The sequence below is a fragment of the Epinephelus lanceolatus genome, chromosome 16 (genome assembly GCF_041903045.1).
Source record: "Epinephelus lanceolatus isolate andai-2023 chromosome 16, ASM4190304v1, whole genome shotgun sequence".
Lineage (NCBI taxonomy): Eukaryota > Metazoa > Chordata > Actinopteri > Perciformes > Serranidae > Epinephelus > Epinephelus lanceolatus.
Genome location: NC_135749.1, coordinates 6,418,221 through 6,435,440, shown reverse-complemented (window position 1 = coordinate 6,435,440; position 17,220 = coordinate 6,418,221). Strand labels below are relative to the sequence as shown.

Genomic DNA, 17,220 nt, shown 5'->3' with positions numbered 1-17,220 from the left:
AGAAAATAGTGTGATGTGAAACTGCTTCCAACAAGGTCTGTGGATTATCTTGAGTAACCGGGTCATGACTTCTGGAAAGAGACATTGTTGTTGAGCTTTTCAAAGCGCTTTGAGCACCACAAGCTGAGTCCATTATACTGGAGAGAAGGCAGACATATCTATGGCTGATCTATCTAACACTCGGCAACTCACACCCAAAAAAATCCAGATAAATAAACAGCACCAAATATGTATTTGGGACCTGGGTTGAACCTTTCCTTTAAATCTTCAATGTAGTTTGGATGAGGCTCTATGTGTTTTTTTTTCTGAGACAGACAAGTCAGACAAGTCTTGTTCTGTAAAGCTTAGGTCACAAGTTAAAAGCTACTTTATAAATGGAAAAATCAACTCCTACAGTGATTAGATTTAGTTCCCAGTCTCTCCTCTTAGAGACTAAATGTTCACTATACAGGTCCAAAAATAACTCAGAACAACAACCTACAAAGATCAAATAAATGAGCCGTAGTGTAAAATTCAGTTCCGCCCCCAGAAGGTCATAAAGTTCTGTTTGTTGGCTTCTGTGTGCGTGTGTGTGTGTGTGTGTCTGGAATTGCTGGTGTATGCAAGCCCAGCGGGTGAAATTAGTAGAGAATCAAGCATTTCATCATGCTTACTGGACTTGAATCCATGTGTGAAATCCGACGAGCCGGGCCAAGTGTGGCTCCATATGCCACTGCGCTCGATGGCTGAACTGGTGTCGATCAGATCACCTTCAGCTGCACCGCAGTCACACTGAGCAGGATGTTTATATGCCAGCACGCTCCACCATCCAAGCACACCTGCTTTTTCATCTGACAGGTCATTGTTGTATATATATGTGTGTGTGTGTGTGTATCTAAGTTTAGTCAGAAAAATGTGTGTTTGCGTTTCTGCTCATGCATCGCCATGCAATTTATCATTTTTTTCAGGCCTTGGAGCTTATAGCTTTCAGCTCCGCTAGTCCCATCTTTGAAGCTGACTTCACATCTCCATGGTTGACTGGCTGTTGATGTACTGTAAGAGGAGCAGTAGGGGTCCAGGGGTGATGTGCGGCTTCTCCCTGCCATCGCTCCAGCTGGTAAATGGTGTGACACCTGCACAGGACCACAGGGTTACATAAAAGAGCAGCCGTTTCGTGTCTGAGGCACCCGTGGGCCCCCTGTTTACCTCTGATCACACATGAACAGAGAGCACCACACACATGTGTGTGTACAGTATATGTGTGTGTGTATATGTGTGTGTGCTGTAGCCAGTCTTCATCTGGGACAGATGCCACTCTCCCTTGACAAAATTTAGTGCTGCTGTTCATCCACTTCCCTCTCCCTTCATGACTCACAACGTATAATCTGATTGAACCAAATGTAAGTGAATTAGTCAACACTCAGAAAAGAAATCAGATTACTCTGGATGAAATGGTCCTTTTATTGCGACCATTCACAGGAAGTACTTATTTGCGCGAGCAGACACACCTGGGTTTCCATTGCATGTGTCATCACCCGGCTCAGCACCAAAGTGTTATTAACACTGGGCATGGTTTAGTGTAGATTTAATTGGTAAGAGTTTACAAATATGTATGTCCTGATCAAAGATCAGTTGTTTATTTATCGTGTGTTTTTTCCTACACATTACAGCTGTACAGTTTCGCCTGTGTCATGAACTGGAAATACTGGAAACGAAACTCTAAGCTGGAAATGAAAGATTTTGGAAATCACCAGATCCCGCAATTCTATAGGTGTGCTTTATACTCCTGTATCAAATAGAGTGTGCCAGAAAAGACGTCAAAACCCGGAAGTTTAGCATCGCGCTGGTTCTCGGAAGAGAAAGTGAATGTGATTTTTGCATTGCGTTTTGGATTATGTCAGAAAATAAGCTCTGTGGCTAACACAAGTTTATGATACTTACAGGTTTTGTTCAGCGAGATAATCTTCACATATGAACACCTTTCATACTGCATTTGAAGCTTAAATGCGATCGCCAGAAGTAAAAAGCTAACGTTAGGCTTTAACGGACCACATGACTACTCCACGGTCGCATGACTCTTGACGTCACCGCCACTAAGCTTTCAACTGATTTCAGCCGCTTTATTTTAAAAACATTGTATAATGGGGAAATCGGACTGTTTAAGCTAAATAAGAAGCTGTAATGGTGGACTGCCAGCACTCTCGCCTGTTCGGGGGTGATGACGTTTAATGTCCCCGACAGGGTTTGTAGTCGTATTGAGCAACTTGTTAGCAACCGCCTCTTTTACGACATGTAAAAGCTTCAAAATTCACAAGTAGGCTATTTACTGACGAGTTTTATTTCATAGAACAAAACCTGAAACTCGCTTAAGCTTTTGTTAACCACAGACCTTATTTGAGGCATTTTACCAAAATCCCATTCAAAAAACGTATTGACTTTTAGACGAGAGAACCGGAAGTGCTAAAAGCGCTAACGGAGTTCCGGGTTTACTGGCACACTCTATTGACGTGATACCTATGGCATGTGCTCTGCGTAGACATGTATCTGACGCTGTAGCCTAAACCATGACCTCCCCAGAAAAAGACCTCCTGCTTATTTTTGTAAGATGAACTCCTCCATTACCTTATGGGTCATGCACTGTGAAAATCTCATACCGTTGCAACCCTACCCTCCTTGGAAATTAAGCTTTTATTTGCTTTTTTACCTCAAAAGCACCATTTTAACTCCTGTGTGTGATCAATCCTGGCTTCATATTAGTAGACAAAAACTCTGCTAGCAGCTTGGCTAACTTATGCAATGTAAAATGTCATTGGCTTATGCTAATAACATTAGCCTGTTGTATTTGTGTGGAAAACGTGTTTAGTATAAGACAGTTGTTTTGTCAGTAAACCTTGTGAGTTGTAATGGAGCCGAATTTTGTAATGTTTCCTTTGTTAAATGTTGCTGTTGTCCCTGGCTTCATATGAGTAGAAGAAAACTCTGCTAGCTTTTAGGCCAATTTGCACAATGTTAAATGCCATAGGCTTGTGCTAAAAAAATTAGCATGTTGTATTTGTGGGGAAAATGTGTCCAGATAAAGACAAGTGTTTGTCTGTGGATCTTACAATTATAGTGAAACCAATTTGTGTGCTTGTGTTTGACATTGTCACTATTAAGCCATGTTTAATGTGTGTTTTGAATCAATTTAAGTTAAACAGCACTTCAAAGAAACCCCACCACCAACTAGTGTTTTGGAGGTGTAACTGCAGAGTGACACAGACACACCACTGCGCAAGTATTAATGCTCTATACATCTTTCTTTGACTGAAAGACAGTGATGTCTTGACTGAAAGTAAGACAATGCAGCTTCTGTTGCATTGACATTGACAGTTCTTTTGTATTTCCCCAAAGTCTACGTAGGCACATTATTAAATTTCTGGAGTCGCCCTTTTAGATTAGCTGACAGTGTTTGACAGCTGGCGTACCCTGATCACAACCAATTAAGGCAAACAGTATAGTACCAAAGTATTTGAAGTGGATCAAGCTTTATGTTACATATTATCTATCCTGATTTAACTAACTGTGTATGTCTGGTGATACTCAAATAATGTCAGCTTTGCATATATTTGGTTAAGATATTCTTGATCAACCAGATTCTTAAAGTCACTGAATTGATCGGGGATTTGTTATTACCATCCATAGTTTGAAGTGCACATCAGTATTCAAATGTGATAGGAGTACGAGGTAAGGCCATTATACCGTGGGTTTCCATGACCCTGGTGTTGTAATTAACCAGGGAGCCATGGTTTTAAATATTTGCATAAGCCTAACACAGCTGTTTCCCTGGTAACCTGATGCTGTTGGACAGGGATACAGAAAGGATTTGTTGGAACGGCAGTCCTGAAGGGTTTCAGTGAAGTAAAGAGGAAAGAGAAGTTTTAATTGGGATGTGATTTTTCCTGGACCTTAAACTGTGTGTCTCGCATGTTGCAGTGAGTGGTGCTATTTTCCTGCAGCCTGGTGGCTCTGATGTGTGTAACCACAGACTGACAATGTGTATCATTCAAATTAGAGACCTGACACCTTCGGACTGTAAAGGAAGATTATCCGCAAGTATAAAAGCTTTGATACAGTATGAAAGTTGTGAAGGCATTAATATTTACTCTGCCTCGCAGACATTTTCTTTTTATTTAGACGTGTCTCCTGGCTGGGGAGTGTATAATGAAATCAGAACAGACCAGCACAACATGAATAAAAGATATTTGTGTGATTTCATGGGGTCATTTTCGACTAATTAAAGTGCAGAAAGTATCAGAGTACAGGTGCACAGTGTGAAGTTTTTCCATTGACAGGTTTTTCTACTGCTATTTCCATCAATGAAGGTAGGCCAAATAACAGAACTACCTCTCTGTAATAATGCAGTACAGTTACACAGCACCAAACTTTTCTAACCTTCATTTCAGTTGCAACCTTATTTCAGGACTGTTGCATTGGATTGCATTAGTTTCGGCAAGGTGTCCCTAATTAACTGGCAACTGAGTGTAGCATCATATATAACAATAACAATAAAAGTAATGGCTTTCAAGGCACCCAAGGATGCTTTACATACAGTTTATGATACAAGAAGTTGAATAATTAAGCACAAATTCAAATCAGCAATTATAAAGTGCTTTACTTAAACCATAATAAGTGACAAAAAACAAGTGAAACTGAAAAGAAAAGCAAATAAGAAGAAAATGAGAAGAAAAGGACTAATACAAGTCCTGGTTGGGTTTATCTTTTGATTCCAGTCATAGGGGACATGGTTGGAGTGCAGCTTGTTTCAGGTGGCTGTCATTAAGAATCACTTTCTACAGGGAGTTTCTCCTCCCTAGCTGTCAAATTAGATTTTAATCTCCTGTCACACATGAAACATGAACAATAGATGAAGAAGTTTCAAGTTTGAAAAGTGGTTTGGCAGAACCTGTCACTAGCGCTAACGTCCACTTCTTGAGATTTAATGTGATAACAGTGAATACTTTGAGCCATTTTACATCTTTAAATGTTATTTTAATGTCAGAAACTACAAATTGCATGGCAATATTGCATCAATACATGATTGATTTTTTCGAGTACTTAAGTTCTTAATATTGCAAATGCAAATTAAACTTTTGCAACGTATCCTATTACTCCAACGTATCCTATTACAGTATGAAGTAAAATGCCCCTTTGCTCAGTTCCCAGTGCTTTTGCTGCTACAGCTTTATTTGATTTTTCGTATGATATCCTGTGAAAATGTGCAACTGCAGCTGATCATATGATATCCCACAAATTACCGCCCCATGTATGATGCTACATACTTCAAGGGGAACACGCCCTAAATTACTAAAAGCCATAAATCAGAGAAGTAAGTTTCAAATTTGCCATGTCATAGGGTATAAAGTCCGGAGCTGCTCCATAGACAATGAATGGGAGCCTGAATTTGTGGACCCATTTACTTTTTTATACTCAAATGAGCTTTATTCTGTTACAGAGTTGTTAGGGGGCGATCACATAGAAATGAGACGCTAGAGACGCAGATGCTTCAAAGACACTTGAAACGCTGGAAGTGCTTATTCAATGCGCGCTAGCTACTGGCATCTGATGCTCAAAAAGTTGAAAATATTTTAACTTTTCAGCATCTATGCGCATATATAAAGAAGCGTCTACAAAAACGCGTGTCTAAAAAGACGCCGGAAAAATGCCCGTCTACAAAGATGCTTGAACGCTGGTCAGACACGCCGTATCATAGGAAAACAATGGTTTTACTGGCGTCGCGTTTCTAGCGTTTCATGTGATCTCTCCTTTAGTCCTGCAACAGAAACTGTTCTCATATACTCAGAACATTCTCCTGGGTGCTCTCAGCGTCATCTATAACATCTTTCCAGATTAATTGTCCATGGAGCAGCTCCAGACTTAATACCCCATAACATCACAAATTTGAGTTTTAGCACTCTAGTAGAGTTGTTCATGTTTACTAATATTTTTGGACTGTCTTAGACCATGGAAAATAGGCATAGTTGTGTGTACCATGTAAGGTTATGTAATTAGTTTACAGGTACATAGGTCAAGTTAAGACAAACATGGTGAGGATGTATCTTAGAATGACTCAAAGTCCACACAGTCCCATGTTTTGTGACCCGCCCACCATCCATTCCTGTCTTTGCAAACGTGCTTGGGGCCGCTTCCTTCTTTATCTCTTTAGCACATTGATCATGTGATTACAGCCTTCCAAAATACGTGTATCATGCACAAATTACTGGCTCATGATAATGTGGGATATGTATGAATGTTGGTGCATTGCTCTTCATAGGAAAATGTGCAAACAGTGCATAAGAGCAGCCTAGCTTTTAGTAGCAATTAGAAAAATAACATCAGCTGCTGTTTCAGCCCACTAGAAACATCTTGCTGCAAAAAAATGATTGAAGTGGGACAAACAGACTGAAATTTTAACTTGTCAGATAAAACAGATGTTGACAGTTTTTCTTTTTGAGACATAATTTGCAGTATAAAAAAGCAACAACATATATTAGTAATCGTCAGCATATCGCAAAACGTTAAAAATTGCAATTATAATGTGTAGTGATTTATGTGATGTGACAGTATTGCATTGTGGGACCTTGTGATGCCTACTCCTAACAAATATATCAACCAACAGCCTGAACTGTTTAATGATTTCAGGGACAGGTGAGGCTGACTTTAAGACATTTTGAATATCAGCTGAACAGCAAGGTTTTTACTAACTATCGCTGTCCTCTCCACTGTGCGTTCCACAGTAACCATTAGATCACCTCTCAGGTGCAGCTGGAGGGAATTTGTGTCTTCACATTTTGTGGCAATATTTTACTACCCTCCACCTCCTATAATAATGTGAGCTTGACATCCCATAGTCCCCCTCCTCACAGATAGATCCCTCATAGTTGGGCAGGTTGCCCACCCACTCTTTAAAATGTCTCCCATTCTAATTGCCACATCAGAGGCAAACCCTAACTGTGAGTGGGTGCAGAGCGTGACATTAAAAACGCTGTGGGCAGAAATGTCAGGGCCATCATTAAGTGGACCAGCTCAGGGCTGCTCCACACAGGCTTTTGGTTTTGGGGTGGTTTTTGGAGCTGGTGAAGTTATTATATCATACTATGCAAACTTGTGTGCTTCACTGAGTCCTCCTCCTTAAAATAAAAAAAAAAAAAATCCTTTCTCCTGTCAGCAGTGTCAGCTATTTTGGTCTGTATGCAGCCTGGTTGTTACTGAGCAGTTTTAGATGCTCTAACCCCCATCAGCTGTCAAATCAACACAGACTTGTTCACAGCGCCCTCGCTCCTCATCATCCAGCGATTATTGTTAAGTCATTACACCGTGGGACCGATAGAGAACATATTCTCTCTTATCAGCCCTCCTGCCCTCCTGCCCTCTCCTCTCATCAATCATCAGTTGCCAACAAGCGCAGCAGAAACATGATAATGCCAATCTGTCTCAAGGCCACAGATACGATGAACTTGCCTCGTGGAAGCTAAATCGCAAACAGACGGACTCAGAAGACGCTTTATCTCGAACATCGACAAGCATTGTGTTAAAGGCAGTGCTGTGATCTCATTTGCTCATATTGTTGCAAACATATTGCATCAAGATTTTACAACGAGACCTTTGTAAATCCAGGTGTACAGCAGGAGTGTTGTGCTGCTGTTACTCCCACTTATCTGTGGAGACAGCTGACAATTTAGTTCCACTCAGTACTTGATTTGTATTTCACTTTCGCTACTAGATGTAAAGCCATCTTCAGGATGCTGTTTAACTCATCGTTTCTCTTCACTGGGGAACCCTGGGGTGCCCAACTGATTGGCTCAGTGATTGACAGCCAGGTGTACATATGAAAGGCAGTCCCATCAGCTCTCCAAATGGACATACTGCATCTGAATGCCCTCGAGTCATTTTTCAGTTTTCCGTGGAAGCTGAGGCCACCAGGTGACTAAATAGCTCTCCCGGCTGACGGCTCACTTCCCCGCCACTAGGCAGATGCAACGAGTAGGGTCAAGCCTCATTTTAAGGACAATTAGGCACACAGACTTCCATTTCATCACATCATCAAAGTACACTGTGACCCTCTGTCTGCCCATCGTTCAAACACCTGTCCCAGTTATGAGGGAAACACAAAAACACCTGGGTACACACATGGGTAGAAAATAAAAAAGGAGAGAGTGTTTGTAGCTGGCCTGCACGTTATTCACCACATTTCTTTCCAAATTAAGGTTGGAAAAATAAATGTTTTTGATACAGACAGAGAAATTGATGTTGTAAGTGTATCTCCCATAAACGGGGGCTTTACGCCATTTCCAATTTGGCCATCTGCAGGAAGATAATGATGTTTCACACCAGTGCCTTTTACTGTGGCTTTTGCTGAGACTGTGGAAATAGCGAGGTGAAATTCAATTTTTTGTGCTTGCAATTATTACCATTAGCTGTGTGTTAGTTTCCTCACTCTAAAATGGTCATAAAGGAGAGAAAGGAAGAGAAAGACTGCGCAAGTGCAGGGAGTCATTTTATTTTGAAGCATTTGTTGCTCTTTTGTAACCTCAATGTTATCTGTCTTTATTTAAAGTGAAACAGTAGGGTACAGGTTGACTAAAAGGGGATTTATACTTGTGCGGCAGACCCTACGCCATAGCCTATGCCACTGTGAGCATATATACTTCTGCAGTTGTGTCTGTGTCACTCTGCAGTTACACCACCAAAACACTAGTCAGCGGCGAAGCTGACTTGTCTTTATCTGGACACATTTTCCCCACAAATACAACATGCTAACATTATTAGCACAAGCCTAGGGCATTTTACATTGTATAAATTAGCCTAGCGATGAGCGGAGAATTTCTCTGCTCATATGAAGCCAGGATAAATTACACACACGACTTAAAATGCTATTTTAGTGGAGGCTTTATTGTCTTCACAATTTATTGTTTCTTATCTAAAGTAAATAAAAGCTTTGTTTCCACTGAGGGAAATGGCTTCAGCTTACAAAAATTAGACAGGAGGTCTGAGTTGCTGCAACGCAAAGTTACATTTCTGAAAAGGTGCACGTCAGGCTACGGCGTAGGCTCTAGGTCGATGCAGAGCTTATGGCGTAGTTACAGCGTTGATTTGACGCAGAAGTATAAATCCCGCGTAAGACTGTGACCACACAAGGGCAGACTTACTGACATTTGTTGAGTTTGCCATTAGCTTATTGTGATGAGGTCCCATCTCGCCACATGGTAGTGTGGGTGACCTGTAGTTCAGCAGTGGCGGTAGCTTTGCATCGACATCGTCATCTTCAATGGCAGACAATTTTATAAGAGAATGTTGCTTTTAAACACAAACTTGTCTACTTGAAACAATGTTCAACTGTTGAGAATCCAAACATTAAAGGTCCAGTGTAGCTGGTGACTGCCATGTGCTATAATAGGTAAACAGTCTAGGGTTTAATACATACAAAAAACACTTTGTAAATGCTTCACGTTGTAGAGAATGCATGATAATACATAATTGGTGCATAAATGTTTTCGCAGGGTATTCCTGTCCCTTGGGTGGACGTTCCTTAAATCCTTCCAGTCTTTGTGCGAAGCTGTCAGGGAGCTGCTTCTGTATTGATATTCATCTCGTGTAATTCTTAGTAAGACAGCCTATAATTGAATTTCCCAAAATTTTAGAGTATTCTGAAGAGACACTTTAGCAAGTCATCGCCACAATGCCAACAAAAGGTTGGCACTGGGCGTGCTAAACCACACCAGCTTGTACAATTTCGAGAGCGCCCAGTCCCTACCTACCTGTCAGTGGGCTGCTTTATCTTAGTATTCCTGTCAGGAGACATGTGTCCATGCCATAATCTCCTCAGCAAGATGTGTCAGGATCTTTATCTCAGTGCCAGAGCAATTCAAAAAGCCTCTTTTTTGTTGGCCCGTCATGTGCAAGAGAGAGAATACTGCGTGTGACGTTCAGAATTCACCTCTATTGTCAAAACAAATGCTGCGTTTGTATGGATGGATTTGATGGAGAGTCCTCTGAGGCTTTGTTGTGACACAGCAAAAAAAAATAAAAAGATTGAGTGAGTGATGGCATTCAAGGTAGGAGCCACTCTAACACTCTCTGCTTTCCATGTCATGTCTGTGATGCTTAGCTCAAAGCTCAGATTACATAAGTATTTTAAAAGATAAAACAAAGGCCAAACATGTGAAAGAAACAACATAACCTGCACAAACACATTTAGGGAGTTTACAAATTATTGATGAATAGAAGGCTGAAAAGAGGCTCATTGCATCACAGCTAGCAGAAGGTGTGCAGAGGCAACATGTTTAGGTCCAGCTTTTTTGCAAGTGAATGCTTATTTTTTCAGTAAATACTGTATGATCAAGGGATTCACCTTTTTATACCCCTTTCGTTTAACCCCTGAGCCATGATGGTGGAGGTTGAGCAGTTTTAAAGGGATGAGCCATTAAGAATGGTTATCAGCAAAGTAGACAACAATGTTATGGACTGCCAACCCATATCAAGACCCACTTCTGTGTCAACTGATTTCTCGTTCCTAAGGTTTGGTGCCAATCAGTGGAGCCCCTAAGAGAGGGCCATGGGGGGGACATGGCCACCCTGACACAATTGCTGCCCCCTCCAATCGGTCCCAACTCACAAAATTAAAACTGTGGCATGCTTATTTTTTAGCCCTTTAAATTACGGCGGTGTATTTGTCCTTTTAAGGAAAATAGCAAATCTCCTAACACAAGTATATACATTCAGACTACAGACGATACAGAACACAAGTCTAAATTAAAGGCCTTTGCATGCTGAGTCCATTTTTTCCATCCAAAATTGTCACATATCTAAACATAAATAAAACCTCACGTTGTGTCAGTTATGTTTGCACACTGAGTCAGAAACTTTTGTCCGCCATTAAAATTTTCAGAACAGGTTTGATTTTGCATTTTTCGCATTCCATCAGAAGCCTTTAGAGAAGTTTGACCAGGAAATCAGTGAAGAAAATGTGGCGCCAGTACATAGCTGTGACAAGACAAAGGAATGGGGCACACAGAATTCCTTCATAGCTCAGATAGTTCATGTTGAACAGGTCAGATAGTAGCATTTAAGTGGATGATGATGAAGAGGAGGAGGATGTGGACCGCACACAGATTGTAGAGGATAGCTCCGCCCCTTCATACAGCTTTGGTGCCAAATGAAAGACAGGGAGGGAGTGATGACAGCCTGATAGGTAAATATTCTGGTGCCAATAATCATCAAAAAAAATACCTGATTTCCCAGTCTCATTATGCTGAAGATATCTGCTTTTGATGCAAAGCAGGTAATCATTCAATAACCGGAGTTACACTGGCTTGAATATTTGTCATAATGCTGTGTTCTTATCTGAAGCTGAAGGCCTGAAAAAAAGCAGACGACTGGCCTTTCTCTGTCTGATAGTAATATGAGAAGCCTTCTTATTCTCTGAGTGTGTCAAGGTGAGCTCGCCTTTGAGAATACTGTCCTTCCGAAGTCTCTGGGTGTACAGAGTGTTTTATTTTGTACAAATTATTAAACCCTTACACAAATATGTGACTTGGGGCTATATACACAAAATGACTTAAGGTCTTAATCCATTGAATCGGCGGTCGTCTTTTGATCAGTGTTCTTGTAAAAAGGCAAGGAATGGTTGGAGAAGTGAACTTAAAACCAAGGTAAGTTTTAAGAAGAAGAAACATATCACAGTCTAACTCTTACAAAGAAATAGAAGTAGCAATGATGTAAATTGCTCAGCTCAGTGCACTCAGGGATTTTGCTGCTACAGCTTTACTTGGTCTGGTGTGATCAGTGAACATGTCCTCGTAGAACAGTTCGTACAATGTTCTACGAAAATGCACACACAACTGTATGTATGACATACTATGAATTAGCACCCCACGAATTAGGTAGCGTACTTAACATAAGTTATGGAGGTTAGGTTTAGGCAAGTAAAGTTCATGTGGTTAGGTTTATGAAAAGAAACATGGTGAGGACGTACCTCAAAATGACTCAATGGTTATAGGGCTGGGTGGTATGACCTAAAATTTATATCATGGTATAAATCGAATCCCTTCACGGTAACGGTATATATCGCGGTATAAATTTAAGTGTAAAAGTTATAATAGAAGTGTTTCTGAATGGGTTTTGTAGTCCCTTAGCAAAGCTAAATTGATAAAAAAAAAAAACAACAACAAAAGCAAAGATATAATGTATTTTTTAGAGCATTTATTGTGCAGAATGCAGATCTCAAAACTCAAAATTAAAACCCAGTACTCTATGGTGCAAAATGTCCCCTGGGATCTATATCAAAAGGTAATTTCCTTCTTTTAGCAAAATCCTAAATGACTGAGTTGTGTTTTTTCCACCTGGACCTTTATGCTCTGCCATTTCTCCTCTAATCATCACGCTGTAACCTGTGACAGGCTGTTATGATACCACAACTATCACACATTCACAAAGAGTTTTTTGTGGAGCCCCTAGCGTCACATAGGTTTACATTACCAAAGGTTTATGACAAAATCTCTTGCCGAAAATCAACTCCCATGTGCGCACGGCGAGAGAGGAGAGGGAGAGACGCTGTGCTGCTGCCAGAGGAGACACTGAATGAGTTCCCTCTGAGCGGTAAGTCACTAAAAGAGCCTGAGAAGTCCGGGGCTGTTCATAAGACATTAACTCACTCACTCACAAGTTCTCCAGCAACACATGTTGCACGTGCTACGCTAAATCACGGACGTGAACCAGCTCCTCTTGCTCCGCTGTCTCTATGCTCGCAGCCATTTTCACACTGAGGCAGGTGCGATGACGTCATAGACGATAGGACGGTAGAGCGCAAATCTCTACCGTGGGCCAAATTTATATCATTTCTACCGTCTACCGCATATACCGTGCAGCCCTAAGTGGTTACAACAGTCTCTTGGTGAAGTCCCGTTTTTTGTGACCCATCCATCGCCCCAACCTGCCCTCTTATCGGACCGCTTCCTTTTTTAGTCTTTACTCCCATCAGCGCATTGGTCACACAACCTTAGCCCTCCCAAATATGTGGGTAATACACACATTACCAATTCATGATTACGTAGAATATGTACGAATTTTGGTGCAGTGGTTTTTGTTGTGCTAACTTTAGTAGTTACATTTAGTGTAATCACGTAGCTGTCACTTGTGGCCAAAATGTGCAGAGTACTTTAAAGGATACCAGCCATCATATTGCAACCCTTTGTAATCATTCATCAAAATGACAGAATCAACTCCAGGTCCATGTCCCTCCATTTTCTGTTGTCTTCTTATTTCCTGTTTGCCTTTCAGCTACAAGCTACAAGACATCATCTTAAAAACAGCTCATGCAGTGTGGCTATCAGTGCCGGTGAATGCCTTAATCGAACTGCTACCTTATTCTGGGCATTCTCACTAATCACGCTGTTTGTATGCATGTGAAGGTGGTGCAAGTGTGCGGTCAGGGTGTTTGCTCAGGCTGTGTGCTGCTATCACTGGCCCGCTCCCAAACACTGTCAGCTCATTACAGCGGAGCCTATTTTTAGCCCAGTGTGATTGAAATAGGGTCCTGAGGGGGCCGGGAGCAGAGCAAGAGGACTGAACGGAGGAGGAGCTCGGGGTCGGCCCCCGGTCTGGAAAGGGAATCGGGGTGCACAGCCTCTGTTTGCTGTTGTCACTGAGACAATCGCTGTTTCTCAAGAGGATCATGTTGAGGCCATTAGTGCCACACAGGCAGCCGCAGGATCACACAGCTGCATGTAACACAGCTGTCGACTGCTTTTTTTCATTGTATGCTCTGATTACTATTAATATATGTCAGAATATATACATGTACGACACTGGTTGTGTTTATTGTTATGAAGCAATATGTCACCCACTGAAATATTTTTGGTCTTTCATGTGTTTTTAATAGTTTTTGGACAACAGTAGAGCTCTGTTGCAATTTCAGGCTTTGACAACACAGACAATATTGTCAGAAGGATAAAGTCATTGTTGGTTTTTCTCCTTTCATGGGCTTTGTTGATGATAATTAAAAGATAAAACAACACCAGCCTTATCCTTTAACAAAACAGAAAGAAAACAGCAACTGAAGCAAGCATTGTTATAGAGGAAACACAGACTTCTCTAACCAGTGTCGCTGCTCGAGGAATCTGAGAGATTTCACTCAATCAATTCAAATGAGATTCATATCAACGTGCTGTTCCTTTCATTGTGTTGCCAGCACAGCATGCGACTGTCTCTTGCCTGCATTGTAGGGCTGCTGCTCTTCCTCCACATCGTGAGCAGACTGGCTCCACTGGGATGACAAATAGTGGGGAAAATGGTATTCAGAGAGGATATCAGGATTTTAATTTGCAGCCTTTGCATCAAGCACGCTTTATGAAATACTCCATCATGAGGGCAATCCCCCTCTTTTGAAAATAAGCATGCTAATGATGTTAGGCTCCGTGTCCTCACCATATCAGATGACTTACTGTCAGCTGTGACGTAGAATACATTTTGTTAATAACCTGTACCACCTCTACCACATAATAAGCTACTGCACAATAAGCTAGGAATAACAATAACAAGACTTCAAGTCTACAGCTGTGTTTGTGGCTCTGTGAAGTTGTGCTCAGACACACTGGTGCTTTGAGCTAAATGCTTACTTTAACATGCTGTATGTTCAGCAGGTATGTGTTTACCGTCCTAGTTTAGAGTGTTAGCCTACTAACATTTGTTAATTAGCACAGGCGCAAGAATGCAAACTGCACTTAAGACTGATGGGAAGTCATTGTTTGTTTGTTTGCTTGTTTATGCAGCATTTTTATGCCTTTATTGCATAACCAATTAGAGAAATGACAGGAAGTGATGGGAGAGAGATGAGGAGTGACATGCAACAAAGTCTCCCAGCCAGATGTGAACTGGGACGTTGAGGTTCACCCCTGTACACGTTGAAAAGTCAGGGGATCAGTTAGAACAATTAATCCTGAGGGGAACATGACTGTCTTAGAAAATTTCACTGCACTCCATCTAATAGCTGTCATGACTTTTCACTCAATACTGGAAATGTGAACCTTGTGGCGACACTAGATGAAAAGCCAGGGGATCACCAAAGTTGATTGGATTCATCCTCTGGTAACCATGAATGTTTCATGCCAGTCCATCCAGTAGATGTTAACATATTTGGTAGGATACGTGAAAACTCGGCGCACTGGTGACGCTAGGTAACAAACAGACAAATCTGGGAATCATCAGAGTCATTGGGATTCATCCTCTGGGCACCATCAATCTATCCAACAGTTGTGGAAGCATTTCACAAAAACCCAAAATGTCAACCTCATGGTGGCTTTACAGGAAAATTCAGGGGGATCCTCAAAGTCAGAAGGTTTTGTCCTCTGGGGAACATAAATGTCTGAACAAAAGTTCCAATAATCCAGGACAGTGGTGGTAGATGTGGCGATACCAGCCAACAGCAACATCAGAAAGAAGCAACACGAAAAAGTGGAGAAGTATCAATGGTTGAAAGAACAACTAGAACAGATGTGGAAGGTCAAAGTTGACGTGGTCCCCGTGGTAGTAAGAGCACTCCGGCCAGTGAGAGAGTGGCTCCAGCAGATTGCAGGAACAACCTCTGAAGCCTCAGTCCAGAAGTGTGCAGTCCTAGGAACAGCTAAGATACTGTGCAGAAGCCTCAAACTCCCAGGACTCTGGTAGAGGACCTGAGCTTGAGGATGATACAGAGATACCCCCCTGAGAGGGTGAGAGGTTCAAGTTAGGGCTGGGCGGTATGGCCTAAAATCAATATCACAGTATTATTTTGGGGGGATGCGGTGACGGTATGATATCGCGGTATCGTCTTCTCTCTTTTTTTTTACACCTTAAATAAAACAATTTAAAAAGCCATACAGTCTAGGATGGAAACTATTTATTGTTATTGTTTACGGTTGCTTATCCATCTATTATTGTGTATAAAACGTTATACAGTATGTCTAAACTTAGAGGGAGGGCCAGCGGCTCCCGGGCCCTCTTCTCCCGCGGGCCTGGGTTTGGGGCAGTCGGCCAGGCCACCTCCATCATGTAGCGAGCGCCGGGCCCTGTTCTGCCACTGTCGCCGGAGTAGTGCGGTATGACGGTAACCACAAAAGCAGTACCACGGCTCATGTTTACTGCGGTAAGTTACCGTCACAATGAATACCACCCAGCCCTAGTTCAAGTTCATAAAAGCTGACAAAATTCAATAAACTGCACCCACAAACAAGGAGTGCCAGCGGCCCCGCAGTCTATGGTTGGCCAAGGTTTGGACGATACTATTTCTTGAGAGCCTGCACATATATCGATATATAAGATTACGTATCAAAGCAGGGCAGGTAGGCACACCAACATTTACAAACATTTGGCTGGCACTGCACAATCATGGAAGTTTAAGAAGTAGTCTCATGCCATCACTATAGGCCACATCAAGTCTTTGCATATTGCTCTTCCTATAGGAGCGTCACAAGTGGGCAGTATACAGTGGAGTGCAAAATGCTCATACTAAATTTGGGATACAGTACAATACACGTATACAACTTGTGACACTGTCTGTGGATGTCTTCATCATCAGATAAATCATTGACGTTATAATGACCAAGATATATAATTTCTTTACACACGTTAAGAGCAATACCTGATAAAAAGAATTCAGGAAATACTAATGATCTGTCTTCTTTACTTCTGACAATCATTGTGTTGCTATTATTGGTGTTATATTTGATGTCAAAGTCTGCATCATAGTTATAGCAAATCTTCAGCAGCTGTTGTGGGCCAGCACTATATGGGCAGAAGATTACTAGATCATCTGCATACATAAGATTATTTATTAACATATTGCCACCTGTGTTACGTGCATTCAACTGCTGCAACAAGTCATCCATGTTTACATTAAAAACAAAAGGAGACAGAATGCTGCCCTGTTGAAATTGTATTCCCTTCAATAGTTTTTTCAATACTGTATTAAAATATGGAGCCCAGTGGAGGATATTAACCATTCATGGAGCTGCTGGCATGCCTAAAAAGAAAAGCATAAAAGTATACTAGGTTGAGGAAAAATAATAATATGTACATGACATGAGAATATAGCAAGGATGTGAAATAAAGCCCACGCAGTTCAAGATAAGTGGAAATTTAGAATTAAGATGCTCAGTCTACAATGATAATAATCCTGTCTGATGTTTTCATCTCTCTTTGCTCACTGTGCTGTGCTTCTGTCATTAGGTT

At 41.4% G+C, this 17,220-nt stretch overlaps 1 protein-coding gene across 2 annotated transcripts in view; it reads left to right on the top strand.

Moving 5' to 3' along the window:
* Window positions 1–17,220, top strand: part of trappc9 (trafficking protein particle complex subunit 9) — a 323,945-nt gene that overhangs the window by 141,596 nt on the left and 165,129 nt on the right. The gene's annotated exons all lie outside the window — the stretch shown is intronic.